At 42.0% G+C, this 6475-nt stretch overlaps 1 pseudogene; it reads left to right on the top strand.

The window, feature by feature from the left end:
• The first annotated feature begins 1846 nt into the window (after nt 1–1846).
• On the top strand, nt 1847–5190 carry LOC142409775 (alpha-1-antitrypsin-like; annotated as a pseudogene).
• The last annotated feature ends 1285 nt before the right edge of the window (nt 5191–6475 follow it).

Here is a 6475-nt window from a genome sequence, read left to right as displayed (position 1 = left end):
TAAGTGACAATGACAAAACCATCCTATACAATGGAGAGGAGTGCCACAGGGGCAGCCAGATCTGTTAAAAAATTAATAGTTTGTCCTTGAGTGGTCTGTCCATATATGATGTTCAACTCTGAATACCATCCAGCGATGCCAGCATGTCTTCTTCAGCACTGGTTGAAAGGTGAATTGGCAGCCTGTTTTGTGTGCTGGAGGGGTCCTTTTCAGTTGCATATGATACAGAAGACTAACCTGAGGAAACAAGGTATTCACTGGCCACATGTCTCTCTTTGCAGCCAGTCTCTGGAACTGTCCAATGGAAGTGTTGTTTCTTAGTGGCGGTATTTTTGTTGTGTATTTCTAAAAAGCCAGGAGAAAACTCTTTACCAACTCTCCAAATACCCAGTCACAGGCAGTGGCCAACAGCAATGAGCGAACAGCTGTATTGACTGGAAACGTCTCACTAGAGTGGTAATGTCACATGTTATTCTCTAAAGAATAACCGTTCTAGAGACCGTTCACCAATCACATACAGCCTGCTCCCCTTGGGAAAAGACCCAAAACAATTAGACGTGTTGTCAAAGGTTGTGACTGAGGTATACAGTAAGGCAGAAGGGCTTTCTAAATCCGAAGGTAGCTTAACCTGTTTTGAAATCCTGACAGAGAGGTTATGACTCTGGCAGTGTCCCCGTCCCATGTATCGGTCCCCCAGGACCAAGCTAAGAGGGACGGTCTGGCAGGGAGGCTGCGCTCCCTGGTGAGCTGTGCTGGCGGCTTCGTCCCCCACAGCCAGACCCAGGCAAGGGGTGGCTTTCACACCAAGTCACAGCGTTCGGCTCCAGCCACGAAGGATACGGCTCTCCTGCCAGGCACCCACAGCAGCAGGCTTCTTGTGTCAATCCACAAGCATGGAAGCAGCAGGAGACGTAGTCGCTGCTCCGCTCCCTCTCGTCCGCAGCCCCACCACCCAGCACTGTTACCTTGTGTCTGGGTTGGACAAAGCGTTCAGAGTTTCTAGCGTCATTACTGCTTGCTGTGCATCCTCACTGGCAAATTTTATTTGAACTAATTAATGATTAACGGGGGTGCTCTGCTTAATCTTGTTCAATGGTGCTGAAGAGAAGAAGGAGCAGACAAGAGCAGATGTACACAGCAAGATCCTTTTTGTAGCACTGTAAGTATCCTTTCAGTTTTCCCTTGGATCATTTGGACATTTCATTTTGGGGGATTATGTTGTTGCCTGGGAAGGCCGCCTTTTTACATGTTACAAAGGGATATACCTGTTATGCAAAAAATCAAAACATGCCAAAACCCAGCAAGAACTGGCTGCTAGTGAAGAAGATATTTCACATAATTAAATAAAAATTTGTTTCAGAAACAATAGAGATGCCTATAGAGTTTGCTACCACAGTGATCCAATATTTTATCTTTGAAGAAATCGTAAAAGTATTTTGTAATTTTGGTCCTAGACAGTATGGTCTGTGTTTATATCACATTTTTGTTTAACACAGGTTTAATTCTCTAATTATTTGATGAATTGAGGAAGACTAACAGGTCTGCGGTAGCCATCCTGCAGTACTGAGTACAAAAACAACTTCTACCAGTTACTCTGGGGAAAAGGTCATAAGCTTCCAGTTATTTGCAAATTTTAAAAAATTCAGTCCTACTCTATTTTTTAAAAGTTAATATGATCAAAATTACCTCTTTTGAGAGAGTACTTGATTACACAAATATTGTATCAGGAGGCATATTCTCTCTGGGGATCACTGGCATGCATCAGGAACGTGAAATATCCAAGTGTGGGATTTTGGAGAACAGGTGTGTTCCGAGAGCCTCATTTTACTTGGCTGGAGCACACAGCATGAATAAATTAATTTCCATGCTGTGTTTTGTATGTCTATCTCTTTTCCAGAAACGGTTAAAAGGAAAATGAAGCCCACCTTCTCCTTGTGTTTATTGCTGGCTGGTTTGTACACTGTTGCCCAGTGTCATCAGCATCCTCGTTACCGCAATAAGCAGGATGATCCTAAAGGGACATATTACCCAGGACGCAGATCTCACAGGGAAGGAGTTTATCCAGTTAAGAACAAAACCTTTGTCAAACTAGTTCCCAGCAATGCTGACTTTGCATTTTCATTTTACAAGCTGGTCACATCTGAAGCAACCGATCAAAATATTTTCTTTTCACCCATAAGCATCTCTGCTTCCTTTGCAATGCTGGCACTTGGTGCCAAGTCAGCGACGCTGACGCAGATTCTGGAAGGGCTTGCCTTTAACCTGAAAAAGACTCAGGAGCAGGAAATACATGAAGGTTTTTGCCAGCTCCTCCACATGCTGAACCGTTCAGACAGTGAGCTCCAGCTGAGCCTGGGCAATGCCCTTTTTATAGAAGAGACGCTAAAACCACTACAGAAGTTCTTGGATGATGTCAAAAGCTTTTATGAATCTGAAGTCTTTTCTACTGACTTTAACAACTCCTCTGGTGCTGAGAATCAGATCAACAGTTATATTGAGGAAAAGACAAATGGGAAAATTGTTAAACTAGTGGAAAACCTTGACCCTCTCACTGCAATGGTTCTTGTTAACTATGTCTTCTTTAAAGGTAAGAAATATCAAAGGGTGTGAAGGCTGTAACTTAGATGCCTACTGCTTATTACAGGCAATGAAAACCTAAGAGAGAGAAACTGTAGTGTAAATATTTTAAATGGAGGAAACTATGTTCAGTATCTGGAAAATAATCCTGTAAAACCATGTATATTTGTTGTCAGTATAAAAGTTTGTGTTCTCACCTGGTTGAGTGAAAGACTGGAATTTTTAACAAATATCTTTGTTGAGTTTGGTAAATTCTTTAATGCGATTACAGACTCATGCTCTAGTAAAAGATGGTGTTTTCAGTATTATCTGTCTTTAATTGTCTTCAAGCACTTGGGGGGGGGGGAGGGAGATCTGCAATGCTGTAATACCTGAGGGTGCAGTAACTTGAAAAAGATATTTGTTCTAATCAAAGGAAGGCTGTGGGACTAGGTTCTGTTTTATTCACCATGACCATTCCTCTTTGTATTCCACTGAATTATTTTTCTTTTTGTCGTAAGCCCACTGGAAGAAACCCTTCAGTACTTCATATACAAAAGAGGAGGATTTTTTTGTGGATCAGAAAACATCTGTAAAAGTTGACATGATGTATCGAAAGGATTACTACAGAAATTACTTTGATGAAGAGCTGTCCTGTTGGCTGGTTCAGATACCTTACAATGGAAATGCTGCAGCATTATTTGTTTTGCCTGACGAAGGGAAGATGAAGCAGGTGGAAGATGCTCTCTTGAAAAGGACTGTGTCTAAATGGGAAAAGTTCCTCCAAGACAGGTAAGTGTTTTTGCTAAGGTGAAAGGTGACCAAGTTATAGATTAGTGGTGTTTATCTCACCAAGACAAAACATTAAAGGCCAGGTTATTTTACTGAACCCTATTCACTTAATGGTCCCTCTCTGTGCAGGACTTCCCTTTTCTTGGTTGGAAAATGAAAAAGAGCTGCGGGTAGTGAACAAATAGGGCATTGAACTTGGGATCCTTCTTGAGTTAAGCTCCTGGCTCAACCACAAGTTGCTTAGCACCATGATGAAGTTAAAAGACCCTTGTTTCATATGGGCATTGTGAAACTACAATGGAGTAGCTATTTCTGAGGTATTGGGTGTTAGGGTGTTGAGGGCATTGTATGTAAAAGCAGAAATTTTATTCATTCACCATTACTGCAGCTATTTCTGTGGTGGCCCAGGCCCTGCTGTATATTCAAACAGCCTTAGGACAGCTAGCTATGATCTTTTGGAAAAAAAAAAAAAAAAAAAAAAAAGCTACCTGGCAGTAGTAGCTCTGTTTGCCACAGAGTTGCTATAGTTGTGTCTTCCACTCTACTCCTTGAACCCCACTGTGGAGGCAGAGGATAACATGGGCTCATTCTGCTCCAACCCTCCATGTTAGATAGCTAACCTGGTCAGAAGTGCTATCTGAACCCTGAGAGCAGACTTTTAACATTTAGAAAAATAAATGTGAATTGTCGCTATAGTGAAGCCATTGAGGAGTATTACCTAGATGACAATTTGTCCCTATTTGTGTTATTTGTTACAGAAAAATACACCTGCACATTCCAAAATTTTCTATTTCTGGTACCTATGATGTGAAAAGGATAGTCAAAAAAGTGGGTATGATTGATCTGTTCACTGAACAAGCTGATCTGTCAGGGATTACTGAGGAGCCTGGACTGACGGTTTCAAAAGTAAGTCAGCACGTGAAACACAGCAACCACAACATTTGTCTCTTCCCAGGAACCTGACATTAATATCCCGTGAAAAACTTACCCCAGTCTCTCTGAAGCATCACTCAATCATCAACAGCTTCCAGTCTGGAGGCAAAGCAAGCCCTATCTTTCCTAAACCTGAAGCCAAACATGCTTACAAGGGGTTATACATACATGGGTGGAGGACAAGGAAGAAGGCATACATATAGTTAAATGTTCTTTTGGCTACCGAACAAAATTATCTAAAGGTAGCATATTAGCTTTGTAAAATTTCCTCTAATTCCGCCTACAGAGGGCAAAAGGCCTCTTCCTGCCCTTCTAGTGCTCTCAAAAGTTATTTTTTTCAGCTAGATGATAGGGTAAATTCACAATAATACATGAAGCTGCCAAAGGCAAAACTAAGTCTAGGCTAAATTACCAGGTTTCTTTGCTTCCCGAGTTTTTTGCCATCAGTCATCGTGAGCGCTCTTTGGCTGTCTGCTGTTGGAGGGTTACTCTCTGCACATGCATGCAGGAGGCAGCGGTAGCAGGAGTGGTCCGATGCGCTGCGGTGGGAAGGGAAGCTGCTGGTAATGACCTTCCCAGAGGCTGGTGCTGCCGGGTCTTGCCCCCGGCAGCGCTCTCTTTGGCAAGAGAGGGGAGGGTGGCAGGCTGCTCTCTTCTTGCCAGGTTGTCAGCTGGAGGTTGATTTGCTTTGTGTGCTTGCAGGTGATCCACAGAGCAGTGCTAAATGTCCATGAGAATGGCACTGAAGCAGTGGGGGCCACGGTGAAGGAGGTTACCTGGAGATCTGGCGATTTTCCTCATCCACCTCGAGTCAGATTCAACAGGCCCTTTCTCCTGGTGATTCTGGATAAATACACCCGCACCATCCTCTTCATAGGGAAAATCGTAAACCCTCTGAAAAATGACTGATTGACCAGAGGACATACATTTATGCACATTGGTGTCTAAATTCCTGTGATCCGGCAAAACGTTTATGTGTACATACCACTACATACCAGTGCTCGTCTTTCAACCATTGTCCTTATATACGTTATTAATCCCTTAAAACACAAGACCTATTTTTCCTTGTCCAAAAGTCACTGGTATTCCCCATCAGTCTACAGCCAGGTATAGCTTGTAGCGTTAACGAAATACAAGTCACTTTTCACCAGTTTTGTAAGAAACACTTCCTGACATGCTCCTGTGGGGTATTTGAGATGGTTTAAAGTCTCCGGATGATGTAGCTATTGCTGTACACTCACGGGGTGTGTACGGGAGAGCAGAAGGGAAACAGGGAAAAGGAGGTGGGAGGTACAAGTCCTGTCTGTTTAATCCACTAACCTTTGATGACTAGTCTTAAATGCAGATTCCCTTAATATTGGAGTCAATTGCCATTAATTTCTTTGGTTTTTAACCAAGTATGGCGTGAAGCTGCAGGATCAGTGACTGGGACACAGGAGGACACGCCAATGTAAAGGGTTGCTGAGTGCAGCTGTTGTAGCTTGCCTCCTTCTGTCTCCTCAGTGGAAGCCCTCCTCACGAAGACAAGAAGGTTGTTTTTGCTTTACAAATAATGTTTATCCTACTAAGGAAGGAAGCCATATCAGCAAAAAGACTTTCTGTTTTATCTTACTAGTATAGCTATTATTGCCAATGCCCTGACATAACAGTCTGGTGGAGCAGTCCATGACATAGCATCAGTTTCCTTTTTATGGATTTGTTGTCACTGTCATTTCTCCTTTCTCCTACTGACACTGCCTTCACTATCACACTTTCCAGCTAGACTTGTCAGACTGTGGTAGAAAAGAGGAGGAATGAAAAAATTTAACACCAGAGAGCTTGTATTTCTTCAGTAGGAACAGCAGAGCTTTCCTAGGGACTGTTAACCTTCATAGACACACATCCAAATGCAGGTAATATTTGAGAAGTCACCTTTCTAAATATGAACTGTGGGTTACTGTTACAGAGTAAAAACATACTGTGACTTGACATTTGTACCTTTTCACTTGAAGTTTCTTGAGTCTAACTTATTGCTATTGTGTCGTTTTATAGTGACACAATTGATAGGATTTTAACATACCAGCTACACTAGATAGTTGTACAGTTATGAAAGGAAAGAAACACAAATCAGTAAATATTTAAATTATTTTATTATTTTTTCTTGAATTTTTTAAACATCCTTAGCATGTTGTATTAAAATATAGAAGGCCAATGA

The sequence above is a fragment of the Mycteria americana genome, chromosome 5, assembly GCF_035582795.1.
Source record: "Mycteria americana isolate JAX WOST 10 ecotype Jacksonville Zoo and Gardens chromosome 5, USCA_MyAme_1.0, whole genome shotgun sequence".
Lineage (NCBI taxonomy): Eukaryota > Metazoa > Chordata > Aves > Ciconiiformes > Ciconiidae > Mycteria > Mycteria americana.
The sequence above is the reverse complement of the archived record's forward strand: the minus strand, read 5'-3'. Positions and strand labels throughout refer to the sequence as shown.